Source organism: Oryctolagus cuniculus, chromosome X (assembly GCF_964237555.1).
Source record: "Oryctolagus cuniculus chromosome X, mOryCun1.1, whole genome shotgun sequence".
NCBI lineage: Eukaryota > Metazoa > Chordata > Mammalia > Lagomorpha > Leporidae > Oryctolagus > Oryctolagus cuniculus.
The window spans coordinates 9,924,540-9,945,737 of record NC_091453.1 but is presented as its reverse complement, the minus strand read 5'-3'; the positions used below and the strand labels follow the sequence as shown (position 1 = coordinate 9,945,737).

General features: G+C 45.4%; 1 long non-coding RNA gene across 1 annotated transcript in view; it reads left to right on the top strand.

Annotated features, from left to right (window-relative positions):
• The first annotated feature begins 2,211 nt into the window (after positions 1-2,211).
• LOC138847695 (uncharacterized) overlaps positions 2,212-21,198 on the top strand; it is a 44,192-nt gene continuing 25,205 nt past the window's right edge. The window contains exons 1-2 of the long non-coding RNA XR_011385632.1: positions 2,212-2,977; positions 9,403-9,454. This is a non-coding gene — a long non-coding RNA (uncharacterized lncRNA). The remainder of the gene's footprint in view (positions 2,978-9,402; positions 9,455-21,198) is intronic.

The window sequence follows — 21,198 nt, the reverse complement described above, 5'->3', positions numbered from 1 at the left end:
AAACTGTTGGAGTAGATATCCTAAATACCTGAAACATTTGAACCCCCCTCTCACCCCCTCCCCCACACATTATTTCCTTAGGAAAAATGTGAGGTGAGCTATCTAGATCAGAATGTATTAGTCAGCTTTTGTTACCACGAGGAAATACTTAAGGCAGTTGATTAACAGTTTCTGGAGGCTCCAGTTCAAGATTGGGTGGCCTCACTAATTTGGCTCTGTTAAGGGCAGAGGATGACAATGATGGAGTGCATGCAGAGGAAGGATCACATGGCAGGCCAGGAAGCAGCATGGGTGGACTGAAACTCAGGCTTTTGTAACAATCCTCTCTTGAGAATTTAGGAGGTCACATAAGAACTACCTTCTGACATAAACATGTTCCCAGTGACCTAAGGGCCTCCCACTAGGTCTCGGCTCCTCTAATGGTTTCACCAGCTTCCAATAGCACTACCCGAGGAACCAAGCATTTTAACACATGGGCCTCTGGGGGAAACATTCAACGTTGAAATTAATATCTAAACCCTAGCAAGTAGTATACACATGGAAAACTTTGAATATATTTCACAAAACCCTCCAGAACTGTTGTACGTGTTTATTTAATATTATTTCCCTGAACTTTGTTAAATGTTTTCTTTTAAAAACATCTTGGCCATTTGATAGATGTAAAGTGACATATGTTAATGCCTTTCTTGGAAATCTGAGATTGAACTTAAAGTGCTTATTGTCTTTGTTAAATTGTTAAAGTAATTTTGGATATATGAATCTGTTAAAAATTTATTAGAGCATTCTTATCTGCCAGTTCACACCCCAGATGCCTGCAGTAGCCATGGCTGGGCCCAGTCCAAGTCAGGAACTGAATCCAGGCTTTCCACTTGGGGGCAGGAACCCAACCGCTTGAGCCATCAACTACTGTCTCCCAGGATACATGTTTAGTAGGAAGCCAGAACTGAGAGCAGAGCAGAACTGGAACGCAGGCACTCCAGTATGGGATGTAGGTGTCCTAACTGGCGTCTTCAATGCTACACCAAACATGTGCCCCTGGATATCAGAATTCTAACCCAGAAGTTGTTTATGAATCCAGATATTGTAGAAATTTTTATTTTTAAAACCTTTTGTAGGAACAGATTTCATGTATTTTATAGTTATAATTCTAAGAAGATAACCATATTTTCCTTCCTCCCTATTTCTCCATCTAGTCTATAATCACAGGTTTAATGCACCACTCACCATAATATTCAGCCAGTAAACAGTACAAAGACCATGATTCCACAGGAGTATAAACAGGTGCTAAAAATGACAATCATATCACAAGATGTCCGATTCATTCCCATACACTTTTTGTATTCTGTATTAACTGTCACATATCAGATAAAACAATTCTTATTTTGGGACTGGCTTATTTTACTAAGGATAATGATTTCCAGTTGCATCCATTTTGTGGAAAACGGTTAAGATGAAAAACTGTAAAGGATCCATAGGTTCTGGATTATTAGTATTTTGTCCCTCTTTCTTAACGAATCAAATATATGAGGCCTTTTTATTTAATTTTCTTTAAAAATTTTGAGAGGGAGGGAGGGACAGAGATCTCCCATCTGCTGGTTCACTCCCCAAATGCCTGCAGGTAGCTGAAGCCAGGAGCCCAGTGAGTGTCAGGAATTCAAGTATTTTGTGCTTCCAAGAATGAGCATCAGCAGGAAGCTAGAATGGAGAGCAGAGCTAGGACTCCAGCCCAGGCACTGTAATGTGGAATGCAGGTGTCCAGTGACCTAGCTGCTGTGCCAACGTCTGCCCCAAACTTTTTAAATGATTTTCAGATTCTCAACACCTGCACAGCTTTAATGCTTTGGGAAATAAACATTCTTACATGCCACAAAATAAAAGGAAAAAAGCAGCAGTACATTACATTTCATTGATCAACACAGAACATTTTTTAGTTTCTAACAAATAATATGTGAAGCCCAAATATATCACACCATGGACTGCTTCCTTCTTCCTTTTTTGGTCATGGACTATTCTGGGAAGATTTAATTAGAGAACTTTGAGTAGTTCTAATGGTCTATTTTTTTTTTTTTTTGAGAGGCGGAGTGGACAGAGACAGAGAGAAAGGTCTTCCTTTGCCGTTGGTTCACCCTCCAATGGCCGCCACAGCGGGTGTGCTGCAGCCGGCACACCGCGCTGATCCGATGGCAGGAGCCAGGTACTTTTTTTTTTTTTTGACAGGCAGAGTGGACAGTGAGAGAGAGAGAGAGAGAGAGAAAGGTCTTCCTTTTGCTGTTGGTTCATCCTCCAGTGGCTGCCGCGACTGGCGCACTGCGCTGATCCGATGGCAGGAGCCAGGTGCTTCTCCTGGTCTCCCATGGGGTGCAGGGGCCCAAGCACTTGGGCCATCCTCCACTGCCTTCCCTGGCCACAGCAGAGAGCTGGCCTGGAAGAGGGGCAACCGGGACAGAATCCAGCGCCCCGACCAGGACTAGAACTCAGTGTGCCGGCGCCGCAAGGCGGAGGATTAGCCTAGTGAGCCGCGGCGCCGGCCAAGGAGACAGGTACTTATCCTGGTCTCCCATGGGGTGCAGGGCCCAAGGACTTGGGCCATCCTCCACTGCACTCCCTGGCCACAGCAGAGAGCTGGCCTAGAAAACGAAAAGTAAATTACTCTTAGAAAAATATTGCTTTGATGAGAAGATAGATTTAGGTCTGTTTTAGACAAATTTAGCTAGTTTGTGACTAATCACAATTATTTCTTAGAGGGCACTGTTTTTGAGAAAAACTAATTTTTAATGTTGTTATTTAAAAAGCAGAGCAAGAGAGTTTCCATCCGCTGGTTCACTTGCCAACTGCCTGCGACAGCTGCGACTGGGCCGAACCAAAGCCAGGAACCAGGAACTCCACCCGGATCTCCTACATGGGTGGCAGGGATCAAAGCATTCAGTCTGCTGCCTTCTAGGGTGCATGAAAACAGGAAGCTGGATCAGAAGCAGAGGTGGGCCTCGAACACATGCACTCTGGTATGGGATGCAGGCATCTCAAGCAGTGGCTCGTCCTGCTGCACCACAATGCCCACCTCTCTAAATTTTAAGCTAGCACCAGACTCAGACCCTTAATCACCCAATCAATACTGACATAGATGCCATCAAGTGTCCAAAGTTTTAATAGAATTTCCATTACAAAATTTGGATAAGAAAACCTTAATGACATAAAAATCTTTACAAACTTAAACTAGAATTAGCTCTAGGACATTTTATTATTTTAAATTTTAAAAAATGACGTCAGCAGAAATGTTCTTGAAAACTGGCTGTTCCACTTCCGATCCAGCTCTGTGCTGTGGCCTGGGAAAGCAGTAGAAGATGGCCCAAGTCCTCAGGCCCCTGCACCCTCATGGGATACCTAGAAGAAGCTCCTGGCTCCTGGCTCCGGATCAGTGCAGCTCCAGCTGTTGTGGCCATCTGGGGAGTGAACCAGTGGATGGAAGACCGCTCTCTTGCTCTTGCTCTTGCTCTGTCCCGCTCTGCCTCTCTGTAACTCTGCCTTTCAAATCAATCAATCTTTTAAAAAAGAAAAAAATAAAAGGCAGAGATATTGAAAGATCCAATCTGCTGGTTCACTTTCCAAATGAATTGTTAAGAAGCTGGGAGCCAGGAAGTCAATGCAGATCTCTGTAGGCATGATGGGGACCTAACAGCTTGAGCCATCAGCTGCTGTCCCCCAGCCGCCTACATTCCACAGGAAGCTGAATAGGGAACTGGGAGTGGAACCCAGGCATCTTAGCCACTAAGCCAAATGCCTGTCCCTAAAATGTTTTCTCTCTATCTGGCAAAGAAAGAATGAGGGGCCGGCGCCGCGGCTCACTAGGCTAATCCTCCGCCTAGCGGCGCCGGCACACCGGGTTCTAGTCCCGGTCGGGGAGCCGGATTCTGTCCCGGTTGCCCCTCTTCCAGGCCAGCCCTCTGCTGTGGCCAGGGAGTGCAGTGGAGGATGGCCCAGGTGCTTGGGCCCTGCACCCCATGGGAGACCAGGATAAGCACCTGGCTCCTGGCTCCTGCCATCGGATCAGCGCGGTGCGCCGGCCGCAGCGCGCCGGCCGCGGCGGCCATTGGAGGGTGAACCAACGGCAAAGGAAGACCTTTCTCTCTGTCTCTCTCTCTCACTGTCCACTCTGCCTGTCAAAAAAAAAAAAAATAAAATAAAATAAAATAAAAAAAAAAAAAAAGAAAGAATGAGGGAGAATACCCCGCCAAAGCATACCTGCTACTCCATTCCAGAGGTAGTTTTGGATCATCCATTCAATTTCCCGTGCCCCCAAACTCAATTTATCCTGCCCAGCCTCATCCCAAGTCTTAACTCCTTTTGCATAAAAAAATCTAATTTCCTTTCAGTTAATTTCCAGTTTTCTAGAAAGCAGGTTTGTTAATTTTATTGTTCTTAATTCATTTTAAATAAAAGGAAATTCTATATTAAAAAATTCAGTTAAATTCAAGATGAAGATTAGATTACTTCAGTGTTGTGGAGGATACTTTTCCGCTTCTCTAAATATGTAGGAAAGCATGGAGAAAACCTACACTTTAGAGTCTGCATAGGTTCCATAACTAATTGGTGTAATACATCCTTGATTTGATTATTATTCATGAAAAGAAAAAACCCCACAAAGGCTGTAAAACATGTATTTTTGGGAAAGAGAATGATACTTGAAGGTTTCTTGCAGTTGGCCAAAACACTTTAGAATTTTTTTTTTATGAATCTGAATAAAAAGCAACTCAGGACTGGGGAATAGCAGACCAAAAGAGGTATGGTAGACTCAAGGCATTTTTATCCCTCAGCGGACCGCCACAGTGCATCACAGTTACTAACAGTGGGAAGGATAGGAACCCCTATACATCTGTATACTCTTCCGTGTAATCAGTCTTTTAAAGGCAGTGAATCCAGCTACTGAGCAGAAATTAATGACATTTATCCATTCTATTCTAGAAAAGAGCTTCACAGTCTAGCTTTACAAGATAACGGAACACTCCCTTTACCCACACCACCTTTTCTGTGTCTCTGAAACACTTAAAGACTACTTTTCTACGAATTACCAGCTTCCGGAATGAACACTAAGAGGCACATTATGGCTGTTTCTGTTATCTTTAATGACAATTAGATCCGTAGGGTTTCCCCCATTAGCAATAGCATGCTTCAACAGGATCTTCAAATCACGTTGCTAATTGTCATCGGTTGAACCTTTCTGAGATTCAAAGGCTTTGACTTTTGAAGTCCCAGCCTTTGGATTCTCCCTCTGTGCATTTGCAAGAGAGGAGGCAGCACACAACTGGTATTCATCCAGGGATCCTTTCTGGCGGTTTGGCTTCATTGCTCTTCTGTTCTCCTCTTCCTGAAGTTTTGATGCCAACAGCCAGTCTTGTTCTTCCTGCTTGTGTCTTTGGGCAAGTAGACACTCCGTGGTGATCAGTCCCTCGAGATATTCTGCTTCGTCTTGAGCTGAGGAGGAACTTGATGACAATTGCCTTCTTTTTGCAGAGAAGCACGAATCCTTGACATCTTTAAATGGAGGTTCTTGATTTTTTCTTTTGGCAACGGCTTTCCGGGCGGTGCATGAAGACTCTTTATTTTCTTTCTTAACTGTATTGTTTCCGGTTATGTGTGTGATCTGTGACACAGAGGCAGCAGGTTCTCCCAAGGAGGGAACTTTGGTTTGAAGTCCGTCTCTGCCAGGGTTGTTCGGTCTCATTGTGATTCTTCCCTCAACGCAAATTCTTGTGTGATAAGGGTGGTTCCACAGCAGAGATGGGCCTGCGGAAGAAGTTGCAGCCTGTTCCGCAATTTCATCGCTGATTCGCGGAGGACGTGTTGGCATATCTTTTTCAAAATCCGTGTCTTGCCACGCAGGGTTGTTCTCATTACTCCTGTCACTTTTCTTCCATGTAGGGTTCTTGATTTCTTGTACACTTGCAGCTTGGGATGTTGACCCAGATTGAGAGGTTGGTGACAAACAGGCCTGAGTATCTCCGATGTTTCTCTTTTTGCCTTTGCATTTCCTTGGCGAAGTGGTTGGAACTGGTTCAGGTTCTGCTGATTGTGGGGGAGAGGTCGTGTTGCTCGTCCCACAGGTACTGGTGGTATTCACGTTTGGCTTTGTTCTTGGCGCCTCCCTTTTCGGTCTTTGTTTCGGCTGGTTCTGTTTTCTTCCTGCTTGCCGTCTTTGTTTTTCTTCCTCCTCCAACTGTCTCTGGACGTAGTCTTCATTGGCTTTGTTCTCTTCTTCCTGGGTGAATTGGCATTGTGCCTCCATCTTAGATTTTTCTTCTTCATATTCTCTTCTTAGTTCTCCTGGTTCACTTAGATGCACTGGATGACGATCATTAATTATTTCCGCTAATTCTTGCCCAGATTCCCTAAGCCTACACTCCATTGGATAGCGTTTCTGAATCAGTTGCCATAATTCAAGATTCACAAGGGAGTTTTTTGCAGCGTGGCGTCGAGCCCATGAAGACATTCGGCGGCGACAGAATGGACAGCAGAGGTTTGCCTTTTCGATGGTTAACTGAAAGCAAGGCTTACAAAGAGTATGTTGACAAGGCAGAGTTACAGGCTCAATCAGGATTTCTAAACAGATCTGACATTGGCAATCTGACAGAGATGGTACGCAGTCTTTCGGAACAGACATTATAACACACCAACTTCAGCCTCCTTACCAGGTTAGGGTGCTCACATAGCCCTCCGGATGTCGACTGCCTGGCTGCGGCTCTGGTAATACCGCTACTTCCGCCTGGGCCCCCAGATTTCCTGTTTATGGTTGCCGTGGGAATGATTGTGAGCTCATCAGGTCCCCCAGAGTGTAGGTGTCCAGCGCAGTTGCCTGAGATTGTTCCGCTGCCCTGCCCCTCCCCCACTGCTGTCACCAGTACCACCCCTGCTAAATGCCAGCCTGGAGCTTCCGAGAGAGAGTTGGAGATTGTTTTGTATTGAACAGTCTGTGCTGAGGACCCGGTTTTACTTCAGGCCATTTATTACCAAGTTCTTAGGCTTATTTTATTTGATTTTTCCCATAAGCTGTGATGCCCAATTTATTCAAAGCTTGGAACTATTTTTAACTTTACTAAAACTTAGAAAAATATTTTAAATTGACAGATGATGATTGAATGTTTTTATTTTTGCTTAGCTATTCCTTCATTATGCAATCTTTGAGGATAGTGTCTTTATCATTGCTTTCTTTAAAAGTGTTCACTCCTCTTTCACATGCTTTGGATTGTGTTGGGTGTTTTCACATGAGGTTGTATCGCTCCATGGTCACCAAATACTCTGTCTACGTATTCCCTTTTGTACCTGCTTTTTCTCTGGTATGATCTGCCTTCTCCCACCTCTTTGAATAGAGCCCGGAGCTTGATTCCTGAAGAACCAAAGCTTTCACCCCATTACCTTTATATTTTACTATTTTATTTTCCATGCTATGAGTCTGTACAATTTGTTTTTAGAAAGAGTACTTGATTCTGTGGGATGCTGGGCTCCTCTGGGAGGTTCTTTTGTGCCATGTGGAATTGGCTGGTACCTCAGCTGGGGTACTTAGGATGGGCTGGGGGGTTCTCTAGCAGGCTGATTGGATATCTTTTTAAAAATGTGATGCTCGGGGTTAGCACTGTGGCAAAGCAGGTAAAGCCACTGCCTGCAGTGCCGGCATCCCATATGGATGCAGGTTCGAGACCTGGCTGCTCCACTTCCAATCCAGCTCTCTGCTATGGCCTGGGCAAACAGTAGAGGATGGCCCAAATGATTGGGCTCCTGCACCCATGTGGGAGACCTGGGAGAAGCTCCTGGCTCCTGGCTTCGGATCAGCCTAGCTCCAGCCATTGCAGCCATTTGGGGAGTGGACCAGTGGATGGAAGACCTCTCTGCCTCTCTGTGACTCTGCCTTTCAAATAAATAAATATTTTTAAAAAGTGATGCTCCAACTTTTAAATATTTATTTATGTATTTCCAAGGCAGAGAGACGGAAACAGAGAGAGATCTCTGATCTGCTGGTTCGCTCCCCAAATGCCGTCAGCAGCCAGGGCTGGGCCAGGCCAAAGATGGGAGCCAGGAACTCCATCTGGGTCTCCCATGTGGGTGGCAGGAACCCAAGTACTTGAGCCATCACCACTGCCTCTCAGGGTGCACATTAGCAGGAAGCTGGAATCAGAGCCAGGACCCAAACCCGGAACTCCAATATGGAATGGACCATCTGAAGCCGTATCTTAACTGCTGTGCCAAATGCCTGCTCCTGGTTGGATTTCTTAAATGGTGGCTCGAGGGCTCTGAGAGCTGTCATATAGATTCCCAGGTCTTAGCCATGCCATCTTCCTGCCTCTCAAAGCCATTTTCATAGAGGGAATTCACAGCGTTGGCGCTGAAGCTGTCGAGGATTAATAGTGGGAAAATGGCATCCGCTGGATATTGAGAAGTTACTGGTCAGAAAACATAGTTTCAAGAAAGTCATGGTGTCTTGGTTTAGATGGTGAGGGGCCAACTCATTTCAAGCACCCAGATGTCTTTCCTTTGGTGAATTCCTTACTGGTACCAGCAAGATGCTCATTTTAAAATGTTTTATTTTTTATTTTTAGAAAACATGCATTTGAAAGGCAGAATTACAAGGGGGGAGGAGGAGAAAGGCGGGGGAGAAGGAGGAGGAGGTCTTCCATTTGTAGTTCAACTCCCAAGTGGCTACAATGGCCAAGGGTGGGCCAGGCTGAATCCAGGAGCCTGGAACTCCATCCAGGTCTCCCATGTTGGTGGCAGGGGCCCAAGTAGTTGGGTCGTTAGCAGGGAGCTGAATTGGAAGTAGATCATCTGGGACTTAAAACTGCTGCCCACATGCTCAACCCACTATGCCACAATGCTGGTCCCTAAAAGTTTTGTTGATGTGCAACATTGGAAAACACTGGAAGGCGGAAGCCTCCTTGGGTGTTTCATAATGCATGTTACCTTACTAAGGAGTGAAAACAGGGCCATACAAAACCCACTCAACTTTTAAAATCAGCTTTTGTGAAACCTTTTTGACCTCAAACCTATTTTTTTAAACAACTATTAACAAATAGCACTAAGAACTTTTATGACTTTTGCAAATCTGAGATCATACTTTGTTTTTATTTTGTAGCATGAAAAGACAGTCTAGTGTATTGTCCAGCCAGTAAGTTTCCATGCTTCTTTTGCTATGAGGGGTCAGATATTAGTGTTAAGTGTCTTACAACCAAATTTAGGATGACACTTTAGATCTGACTGACCTTCCTAGCTTGTAAGGGTTGACAGTCTTGCTTTTTAACAGGAGTGTAATTGCTTGCTGTCACTGTTGATATTTATAAAATGTTAACTCAGAGCAATGCATTTACTTTTATACAAATTCTGAATAACAACATTTTAGCACCATGCTCCTCTTTACAGATGAGAAGTAAAGGCTGAAAGGAACTGCATGTACATCAGGAGGATGGTAAAGGTTAGTTTGCATTTTGGTTTATGGAATACAGGTTTGTGTTCTTGATTTGTGTTTCTGAGTAAGAGTTTTGCTAAAATTCAGTAATGCTTTGAGATTCTTTATTTGGTTAAAGACCACAAGCTAACTTAATGTTAGAGAAGTATGGTAGAAACTTGGCAAAAAAAAAATCTCTTATGAGATGTAATCATTGGGGCAGGTGTCATGGGTAAAAGCCACCACTTGTGACACCTACATCACATATCAGAGTACCCATTACAATCCCACCTGTTCTGCTTCTGATTCAGCTCCCTGCTGTTGCACTTGGGAAAACAGTGGAAGATGGCCCAATTGCGTAGGCCCCTGTCAGACCCATGGGAGACCCGGACGGAGTTCCAGATTGTTATCTTTGGCCTGACCCAACCCAGGCTATTGTGCCATTTTGGGGAGTGAACCAGTGTATGAAAGATTCATTCATTCTCTCCCCCCTCCTTTCTCTCTTTCTCTCTTTCCCTCTCCCCCTCTCCCTCCCTCCCTCCCTCCCTCCCTCCCTTTCAAAAAACAAACAAAACACTGCTCAACCAGGACCACAGAGCCCTGCTGAGCACTGAGGCGGATCCGGAGCCTCTGTGTGCAGGCACTGGTTGGTGAAAGGGACTGTTCACTTCTGGGTTTTATCAAATTTTGGCACTGAGCTCCAAAACAGTCCTGTGATGGAGTCTGTGCCGTCTGCCCAAGGTTGCAAAAGGAGTGACAGGCAGCCCCTTAGCTACTCAGGCCCTAGGTGTGTCACGAGGCACTCCTGGGGCTCAGTCACCTGGCCAAATGCAATGGTAGTGGTGCACACCAGCTCGGCAAGAAGCCCAAGCAAGTGTTGTCCTTATTGCGGCAATCCAGAGACTCTTGCAGGCAGTGGCCCAGTGATGGTAGCTCTTAAGATCTGCCCAGTGTTAGGTTTTACCAGCCTGCGGTGGGAAGTGACCAATTGGGATCAATATCACGGGTGGTGAAAGAATTCACCAGAGCAGTCAGGGAGCGCGAATAAAGGCAGAGTTACTGAATACTGGAGGGAGCAGTGGGCAGGCCAGCCAGAGGCTGCGTGTTGGGCAGGAGCTACAATTTGAGAGGCGTATCTAGGGCAGGCAGCTTCCTCAGAGCTCTGTTGAGTTTCCCTTTCTTGCAGTCCAACAAGTTTTTCCACCAGTCAGGAAATTTGCCTTTTTGGACGGAGCTGAGATTTCACTGCTGTTGGCTAGGGACTTTCCCCATCAGCCTAGTGCCCCAGGCGGGTCACACACAGCCCACCACTGATTTCCAAGTCACAATTTCTTGGCCCCTTGCTGTTTGCTCAAGGTTGGAGGAAGGTGGTAAAGGCAGCCCCTGGCTGCCCAGATTGGCCCCAGGATGGTCATACCTGGGTCCCACAGTCCTTAGGCCCCACAAAATCCTGGGGTTACCATCTAGGCCTACCTGAGGCTGGCAGTGGCACATAGCACAATGAGTCTAATGTATGGGGCACTGGTGTCTGCTTGATGCCAGGCAAGTCTAGAAGCTCATTCTGGGAACACTGGGTGGTAGAGGTTTTTGGCCTTTACCAGGTGCTGGATTTCAGCACAGTAGGCCTGGCTTTGAGCTCCAGGCCATGGTCCTAAGCTCCCTCTCCCTCCTTCTCCATGTGGCTGGAGTTTTCCTTTCTCCTGATGGTTGAGGGAGCGGTGGCAGAGGCAACTTGGCTGCGGAGGTGCCAAATAATCACCCCATGGAACAGGTAAGGGCCTGGCGCGGGGAGTAGTGGGCTTGGCCCTGGGATTCAGTTCACTCTCCCTCTCCCATATGGGAGCTGTCTCTCTACACTGCACTCCTTGGAGTTGGGGGAGGGATGACACAGCAGCTCCTTCCTTCTTGTTCTCTTCAGTGTAACTTTTCTTAGGATTATAACAAGACAAGCTATTGTGATCTCTCACCTGGCTTCTGCAGCTCTGGTGAAGGTGAGTCTGTGTGTGTAGCTGTTCACATTGATGTCTCTGCAGCTAACCAGTCACTGGTGCGTCTTACTCAGCTGCCATCTTGGAAAATTTCCACCTCATTGGAAAATTTCAATTCCTAGATGTTTGGTTTCTGGTACCTTATTTTGCTCTTTAGGGGAGATCTTGATTTCTTGGAAGTTCTTTTTTTTAAAAGATTATTTTATTTGAAACACAAAATTACAGAGAGAAGGAAACACACACACACACACACACACAGAGAGAGAGAGAGAGAGAGAGAGAGAGAAAGAGAAAGAGAGCAAAAGAGAGAGAAAACATGCTTCCATCATTCCCCAAATGGCCACAATAGCGCAGTAGTTGAGGCTGGGCCAGGCTGAAGCCAGGACCCAGGAACTCCATAATCTGGGTCTCCCACATAGATGACAGGGGCCCAAGCACTTGGGCAATCTGCTGCTGCTTTCCCAGGTGCATTTGCAGGGAGTTGGATTGGAAGTGGAGCACCCGGAACTCGGACAGGCTCCCATTTGAGATGCTGGCATTGCAGGCAGTGGCTTACCTGCTAAGCCACAGTGCCAGCCAGCCCCTCCTTGGATGTTCTCAATGCTTGTTGGGATACATCATCTACACATTGAAGGCTTAGTTATACTAATCTGGCTTCCTTTGTCATTGTCTTTGTAGCAATTCTGTTCAGTCCATTGATTTTCTCTGAGCCTATGGCTTCTTTTTCCTTTTCTGCACCAGATAACAGCCTAAGTCACAGTTTGCCCCAGGTCCACTATCAATATATTTTTATTGAGTCAGTCATATAATTCCCCCCAAATTCAAATTTGTCCCAAATCTGCAGTTGATATATTATTGAGCAGGGTGAATGCCTAAAAAGAGGTAGTCTATCCCTACAGGCCTCTTTGTGGGCCTGTGGTAGGTTCAATCTCAATCTCCTTGTCCTGTGTCTGTCAGTATCATGGTGCTAGATCACATCTGTGGCCTGAAGCCCGGCAAGACCAGTGCAGCCTGGGAGTAGGAGCAAAGCTCACCTGCTGTGGTCTCTCTGTTGCTCTGAGGGGCTCCCTGCCTGATGCTACTCGGTGATGTTGGCTGAGGTAAAAGACTGCTCAACCAGGATCACGGAACTCTGTTAGGCCCTGAAGCAGGCCCAGAAACTCTGGGGACAGGGACTATTTTAAGATATGCTAGGTTTCATCAGCCTGGAAGTGATTTCCAAAACGGTCCTTTGTTTCCTTGTGTCTGGCCAAGGTTGGAGGAGAGGTAAAACAAGCAGCCCTTTAACAACTCAGGCAGGTCGCAGGTGGATCACCCCTGGGCCTCACAGTCACCAGGCTCTGTGCCGTCTTAGGAGTGCACCCTGGCCATGCACGAGGCTGGTAGTGCTGTATGCCAAAACAGTCCTGTCTTAGCAGAGCGCTGCTTTCCACCTGACGCTAGGGCAAGTTCAGAGACTCTACCCACAGGCACTTGCCTAGAAATAGGAAATCATTAGGATCCGCACAGCATTTTGCTTTACCAGTCCAGCAGAGTCTCAGGACAGAGTCCTGTGGCCCTTTGCTGTCTGCCCAAGGTAGGAGGAGTATGATAAAGGCAGCCTCAGGTTGGTCACACTCGGGTCCCACCGTCGTAGGTCCCCACAAGTCTGGAGGGTGTCTGTCTAGCCTGCTGGAATCCTGCAGTGACACAAGCCAAGGTGAATCTGAACCCCTGGAGCTCAGGTTCCTGATCCTGGGGGAAGTCTAGAGGTTCAGTCTGTGAGTACCAGCTGGGGGTAGAGGCCTGTGGGCTTTGTCATGTGCCCAGTCTCAGGGTGGTAGGCCTGGCTTTGAACTCCCAAGGTGTGGGCCTAAGCTCCCTCTCCTGACTTTCCATGTGGCTGGAGTTTCACGTTCTGCTGGCAGTTGGTGGAGGGATGGCAGAGGTCATTTGACTATGGAGTCTCCAAATACTCCATAGCCGTGGGTCTGGTGGCCGGGCTGGGGGCTCAATTCCATTGAAATTTTTTTGCAGTGGGCCTGGCCCTGGGATTCAGTTCACTCTCCTTCTCCCAAGGGGGAGGTTTCTCTTCACACTGCACTTCTTATTTTTTTTTTTTTAAGTAAGATACTTTAAAAAAAAAGATTTCATTTGAGAGGTAGAGTTATAGACACAGAGAAAGAGGCCTTCCATCCACTGGTTCACCCCCCAGATGGTCACAATGGCTGGAACTGAGCCAATCTGAAGCCAGGAGCCAGGAGCTTCTTGCAAGTCTCCTGTGCAGATGCAGGAGCCCAAGAACTTGGGCCATCTCCCACTGCTTTCCCAGGCCATAGCAGAGAGCTGGATCGGAAGAGGAGCAGCCAGGACTAGAACCACTGCCCATATGGGATGCCAGTGCTGCAGGCGGAGGCTTAGCCCACTATGCCCCAATACTGGCCCCACACTGTGCTTCTTGGAGCCAGGGCAAGGGTGATGCCATCAATTCTTTCCTTCTTGCTTTCTTCCATGTGACTTTTCTTAGGATTAGAACAAGATGAGGCATTGTGGTCTTTCACCTGGCTCCTGTAACTCTGGTGAAGGTGACTTGGTGTGCATATACTTGTAGACATTGATGTCACTGCAGGAAGGGGGTTGTCGGAGCCTCTTACTCAGCTGCCATCTTGGTTCTGTCAAGGAGATGAATTCTGTCATCCATTACCAGTACATTGGTATTGTCACCCTATGTATCTTTGTATGACAGCAGACATTTAAAATCTAAATCCTGCACTTTTGGAAGATGTTCTTGAAATGGAAGAAGCATAGATTTTTTTTTTAAAAAGATTTAAACAATTTTTTAAAATTATTATTTTCATTGTACGTATTTATGGGATACAATGTGATAAGCTGGTACATATATTCAAGATATGATGATCAAATCAAGTTAACATTTCCATCTCCTTAAAGATTAAAACAAAAATTTTGGTTAATAGTTAATAATTGTATATCTGTATGGAATAAAGTGTGCTACTTTAATAAATATATATAATACATATTGATCAAACCAGGATCTTTTTTTTTTAAGATTTATTTTTGGATTTGAAAGGCAGAGTTACAAAGGGAGAAGGAGAGGGGCTGGCGCCGTGGCTCACTTGATTTATCTTCCGCCTGCAGCACCGGCATCCCATATGGGCACCGGGTTCTAGTCCCGGTTGCTCCTCTTCCAGTCCAGCTCTCTGCTATGGCCCAGGAAGGCAGTGGAGGATGGCCCAAGTGCTTGGGCCCTGCACCCGCGTGGGAAACCAGGAGAAGCACGTGGCTCCTGGCTTCAGATCGGTGCAGCACCGGCCGTAGCAGCCATTTAGGGAGTGAACCAATGGAAGGAAGACCTTTCTCTCTGTCTCTCCCAGTCTAAATCTGTCTGTCAAAGAAATAACAAAAGGAGAGGGAGAGGGAGAGATCTTCCACCTGCTGGTTCAGTGGCCAGGGCTTGGCCAGGCTGAAGCCAGGAGCCAGGAATTGCATCCAGGTCTCCCACATGGGTGCAGGAGCTCAAGCACTTGGGCCATCTTCCACTGCTTTCCCACATGCATTAGCAGGGAGCTGAATTGGCAGTGGAACATCTGAGACAAAAACCAGCGCCCAGTTGGGATGCTGGCATCACAGGCAGCAGCAACCTGCTACACCACAATACTGGTCCTGATTTACCTCTTATCATTACTGTATGTTTGGAGCCTTGGAGCTCCTGTCTTCTTCTAACCAGTTATCATAATATGCATTTTCCCTGTCTTTTTGAAGATCCCTTCATATACTTGGATTTTAATTTTTTTTTGCACCAAAATAAAGTTATCTTTTTATTCTATTCTCCACAAACTTTTGGAAGTACCCTGTAGCATAATGCAGTGGAGTCTCAACCATGGGTTAAGGATGGCTGAAGTCTTTTTGCCATGTCTTTCAATTTTCCTTTTAGACTAACATTTTTTGCTGCAGTTGTAATTGGTTCTCTAAATTGCGATTTTTTTCTTGTCCATCCCTTGGCAAAAATAATGGATTTTCTATAAAATAGGTAACAGGAAAGAGGAATTTAAAATATGGATTTGGCTTGGGGGCCAGCATTGTGTCATCTTGGGTAAAGCCACTACGTGCAATGCCAACTTCCCATATCGGCTCTGCTTTTAGTCCTGGCTGCTCCAGTTCTGGTCCAGCTCCCTGCTAATGGTCTGGTAAAAGCAGCAGAAGGTGGCCCAGGTGTTTGGGCCCCTGCCACCCACATAGGAGACCTGGAAGAAGCTCCTGGCTCTTGGCTTCGCTTGGTTCTGCCCTGGCTGTTGAGGCCATCTGGGGAGTGAGCCAACATATGGAAGATTTCTCTCTCTCTCTCTCTCTCTCTCTCTCTCTCTCTCTCTCTCTCTCTTTCTCTCTCTGTGTGTGTCTGTCTGTCTGTCTGGTCTCTTTCTCTCCCTCTCTTTCTGTCTCTATAACGCTGCCTTTCAAATAATCAAATCTTAAAAAAATAAACCTTAAAAATAGGAATTTAGCAACTTAAAAAGTGGGTCTAAGGGTTGCAGTGCTTTGAAATGAAACTGTTGTGAGATCATTTGACCTAAGGGGATACATCTGAGGTGGGTTTGGGCATCCTTTGGTCCAGCCAGTGGGTTACTGGGCAGTGTGACTCATGAAAAATTGTGCTGGCCTGAGTTCTGGGAGCTGGGTGCAGAATTATTCTCTTCAGGTTTTGTTTGCTCTTCCATTAAAGGAGGGGCACCCTTCTTGTTCCAGAGCACACCGCGCTGATCCGATGGCAGGAGCCAGGTGCTTCTCCTGGTCTCCCATGGGGTGCAGGGCCCAAGGACTTGGGCCATCCTCCACTGCCCTCCCGGGCCACAGCAGAGAGCTGGCCTGGAAGAGGGGCAGCCGGGACAGAATCCGGCGCCCCGACCGGGACTAGAACCCGGTGTGCCGGCGCCGTTAGGTGGAGGATTAGCCTAGTGAGCCGCAGTGCCGGCTCTGTGTTTTGATACCCATGATCCAACCCCCCTCTATTCCCCTTCCCCCTACTCTTCTCAATCTCTAGGAATCACTCTTCTAAGTTCAGACTATTGTTTTTTTACTTCCACACATGAGAGAGAACATGTGATATTTGTCTTTCTGTGTCTGTTTATTCCAATTTACATAATGTCCTCTGGGTTCATCTATGGTATCGAAAATAACAGGATTTCACTCATTTTAAATGGCTGAGTAACATTCCACTGTGTATACATACACATTTTATTTATCCATTCATCTATTGGTGGGCACCCAGGTTGATTCCGTGTCTTGGCTGTTGTTAATAGTGCTGCAGTGAACACAGGAGTGCAGGTATCTCTTTCTATACTGATTTCATTTCCTTGGGATATATACCCAGAAGTGGGATAGTTGGATCACATGGTAGCAAGATTTGTAGTTTTAGTTTCCTGAGGAATCTCTGTACTATTCTCCATAATGGCTTTATTAATTTGATATGCCACCAACAGTGGCATATCCACATCCTTACCAGCATGTTATTTTTTTGTCTTTTTTATGGTAGCCATTCTAATAGGAGTGATATGACACCTCACTGTGGTTTGGATTCATATTTTCCTGATAGCTACTGATGATGAGCATTTTGTGTGTGTGTGTTTGTTGGAGATTTGTATTTTTTCAGTTGAGAAATGTCTATTCAGATCCTTTGCTGATCTTTTAAAAAAAACTTATTTATTTGAAAGTCACAGTTACGGGGGAGGGGGAGAGAGAGAAATCGATAGATCAGGATCGAGCGAGAGCTACCATCTACTAGTTCACTCCAGGTTGGCCATAATGGCTAGGGCTGGGCCAGGCCGAAGTCAGAAGCCAGGAGCTTCTTCTGGATCTCCTACACAGGTGTTAGGGCCCCAAGCACCTGGTTCATCTGCTGCTGCTTTTCCCAGGCCATTAGCAGAAGGCTGGATCAGAATTGGAGCAGTCAGGATTTGAACTGGCACTTGGATGTCAGTTTCATAGGCAGCAGTCTTACTTGTTATGCTGTCCCCTCCTTTGCCCATTTCTTAACTGAGTTATTTGTGTCTTTTTATTGTTGTTCTGGCTGTTACTCCTTTATGAGATTCATAACTTGCAAATATTTTCTCTCACTGTTGGTTGTCTCTTCATTCTGCTGATTGTTTCCTTTTTTTTTTTTTAAAAAGATTTATTTGTTTATTTGAAAGGCAGAGGTAGAGAGAGAGGGAGAGAGGGAGAGAGAGAGAGAAATCACCCATCCATTGGTTTGGTTTGCTCCTCATATGGCTGCATTGGCCAGGGCTGGTCCATGCCAAAGCCAGGAGCTTCTTCTGGGTCTCCCAAGTGGGTGCAAGGGCCCAAATACTTGGGCCATCCTCCACTGCTTTCTCAGGCTATTAGCAGAGAGTCAGATTGGAAGTGGAGCTGTCAGGACACGAACCAGCACCCTTATGGGATGCTGGCATTGCTAACAGCCGCTTTACTCACTACGCCACAATGCCCACCCCTCTGATTTTATATAAGCTTCTTGGTTTGATATAATCCCCTTTATCTATTTTTTTGTTTCCTGTGTTTTTGGAGCTTATCCAAAGAATCCTTGCTTATGTCTGTTGTCTTGGGGTGCTTCCCCAGTGTTTTCTTCTTCTGGTAGTGTCAGATCTTTCATTTAGATCTTTGCTCTGCTTGATGTGATTTCTGTATAGAGTGAGAGGCAGTGGGAGAGTCAAGTAGCAGTCTTTTGTATATGGGTATCTAGTTTTCCCAGAATCACTTAATGAAAAGACTGTCTTAGTTTTAGTGTATGTTTTGGGGACTTTTGTTAAATTGACTGTGGATGGGTGCATGGATTCATTTACTCTTTTAGTTTAGCCTGAAAGGGGGCTTCTGGACTTGGCAAGTCACTGTGAGGTTTCCATATGGTGAGTGAGTGCTATCTCTGGTCGGGATATGGTGCAGTGCACTCCCTTTAAAAGAAAGCTTGAAAATCTCGTGTCTGATGTCAAGGCTAAAGAGTACAGATGGCCAGGGCTTGAAGTTAATTCTTAACATCTGTCTAGCCTTGGCCACATACTAGTCTCCTAATCCTAGTCAGTTAATTCTAAAGTATGTACCATTTCCCAGCAGATACTTTTGAGAGAGGAAGACCAGTCAGTGCTTTATCGCTTGAGGTTGTGTCATAAGTACAGTAGTCCCTCCTTATCTGCAGGGGATAAAATTGCTGGATCCACTGACTGTATCAAAATTATATATGTACTGTGTTTTTTCCTATATGTACATATCTTTCATAAACCTTCTAAATTAGACACAGTATGAGATTAGCAAAATAACTAGTAAGAATATATAATGTACTGTATTAAGTAAAATCAAGGTCACTTGAACACAAGCACTTTAATACTTTGATAGTCGACACAGTTACTAAGTGACTACTGGGCAGGTGGCATATACAGCGTGGATATGCTGCACAAAGGGACGATTCACATCCTGACTGGTTCAGAGTGGGATGGCTCCATATTTCATTACTCTATCAGAATGGAATGAAATCTAAAACTTATGAGTCGCTACTTATGAGTCGTTATTTCTAGAATTTTCCATTTAGTATTTTTGGACTGTAGTTGACTACAAGTAACTGAATTGTGGAAAGCAAAACCTTGGATAAGGCAGGCTACTGGGCTGTATTTTTTCGTAAGGACTACTAACACATGATATGATCTTCAGTGGAGAAGTAGGAAATGGGGGTACAACTCCCATCTCCTGTGGAATCCTCATTTACCCTACCTTTCCTTGTAGTTTCTGGGAGCCTCTGCAAGTGTTTGTGCATCTAGCATTTGTTTCACTGTATTGAAGTTCCTTCTTTTACATATTGGTTGTGTGTGTGTGTGTATGTGTGTGTGTGTGTGTGTGTGTGTAAGAGAGAGAGAGAGAGAGAGAGAGACTGACCGACCCATCCCTTGCCCATTGGTTCCCTTCCCAAATGTCTGTAATATCTGGGACTGGGTCCAGGTCAAAGCCAAGAGTGGGAACCTCCATCCGGGTCTCCCACGAGTGGCAAGAACCTAACTCTTTAAGGCATCACCTGCTGCCTCCAGAGTGCACATTAACAGGAATTTGAAATCAATAGCAGAGCTGGGATTTGAACCCAGGCATCCTGATAAGGGATACAGGTGTCCTAAATGGAGGGTTAAAGGCTATGCCAGACCTCCTGCTGCACAGGTAGCTACTAAACCATACTTGTCTTGTTGGCGTCTCTCTGGAGATGTCACTACTGACATCTCGGGTCAGGTAATTCTTTGTTGTGGGTCTGTCCTTTGTATTGCAGGCTGCTTAGCAGCACCCCTGGCCCCTGCTTATTAAATGCCAGTAGTGCTTCTCCAGTTTTGACAACTGGAGACATCTTCAGACATCAGCATGTCCCATGGATCCAAAATCTTTCCTCTTACCTACGCTGACAAACATCTTCTGGGAAGTGCATCCTAGTTAGGTCGGGGCTTGTCCTCTCCAGAAGCACAGGGGAGAATCCCTTCAGAAAACTCTGCCGTCTTCTGGAAATGACAATGCTAAATTACCTTTAGGGTACAATTTCAGACTGTGGACTTTCAGAGGTCAGCTCTTTCAGGGGCTGGCTTAGTGGGTAAAGCCACTGCCTGTGATACCAGCATCTGATATGGGCACCAGTTCGTGTCCCAGCTGTTCCACTTCTGATCCAGCTCCATGCTAATGGCCTGGGAAAGCTATGGAAGATGGCCCAAGTTGGGCCCCTGCTACTTATGGGAGAGACCTAGATGAAGCTCCTGGCTTCGGCTTGACCCAACCCTGGCCATAGCAGCCATCTAGGGGAATGAACCAGTGGATGGAACATCTCTCTGTCTCTTTCAAGTAAATAAACTTTAAAAAATGAAGTCATTTCTTTGAAAGGATAATTTGCAAATTACTGAGAAAAGGGTGCAATTAGTGCTATTTTATTCATAGGCTATTTTATCATTCAGTTGTTATGAAAAGCAGTGAGACAAGGTATATTTTCACCTATTACTACATTATTGGCACCTGCAATAGTAATCAAACACTAAGCTCCTTGAAGGAAGAAATTTGTTATTTGGTCACTGGTGTATGCCAAGTATTTACAGTAGATGATCAATAGTTGCTTAATGTTGAAACATTAATAATCAGCTTTATTTGGTGGATCTAAAAGTAGTTGCCCTTCTTGTACAAAGACCTAAAATGAATAGTAAAGAGGCTGGGAAAGCTCCAAAGAAACAAAACCATCAATCCAAAGGATACTGACTCATTGCATGAGTAAAAACTTTGTAATCCTTAGATGGGAAAGAGGAAATCTGAGAACAGGATGCTGATTACATTGGATGTTTTTGATTGACAAGATTACCATAGCTGTTTAAACATCAAGTACTAGCAGTCTTCAACTTTACTAATAGATTGGTTTCTAAAACTTTTCATGTAAGCTAGCATTCAGAAAGTACTTTACTTTAGAAAAAGTTAGGCATGGCAGTTAGTTTCCCATATCTATCTTCAAATACCTAGCACCAGAAACCTCCCATTTGTGACAGAACAGCCAGGAGACTAGGAAAATCCCCATCACTTCCAGCTATGGCCTCCCAGGGCAGCAGAGCTTCTTGTGAGTATTGAGAGAGGCGAAGAGCATGGAAGACAGGCTGAGGGATATCAGGTTCCCTAACTACATGGCATATCTATGGATAACTACAATAAAGTCATTGTCTTGTTAGGGTGGCAAACAGGATAATGAGTTCAGCTTTGTATATGGTCATTTGTTAAGAGGTAGATATATGTATTTAGTGA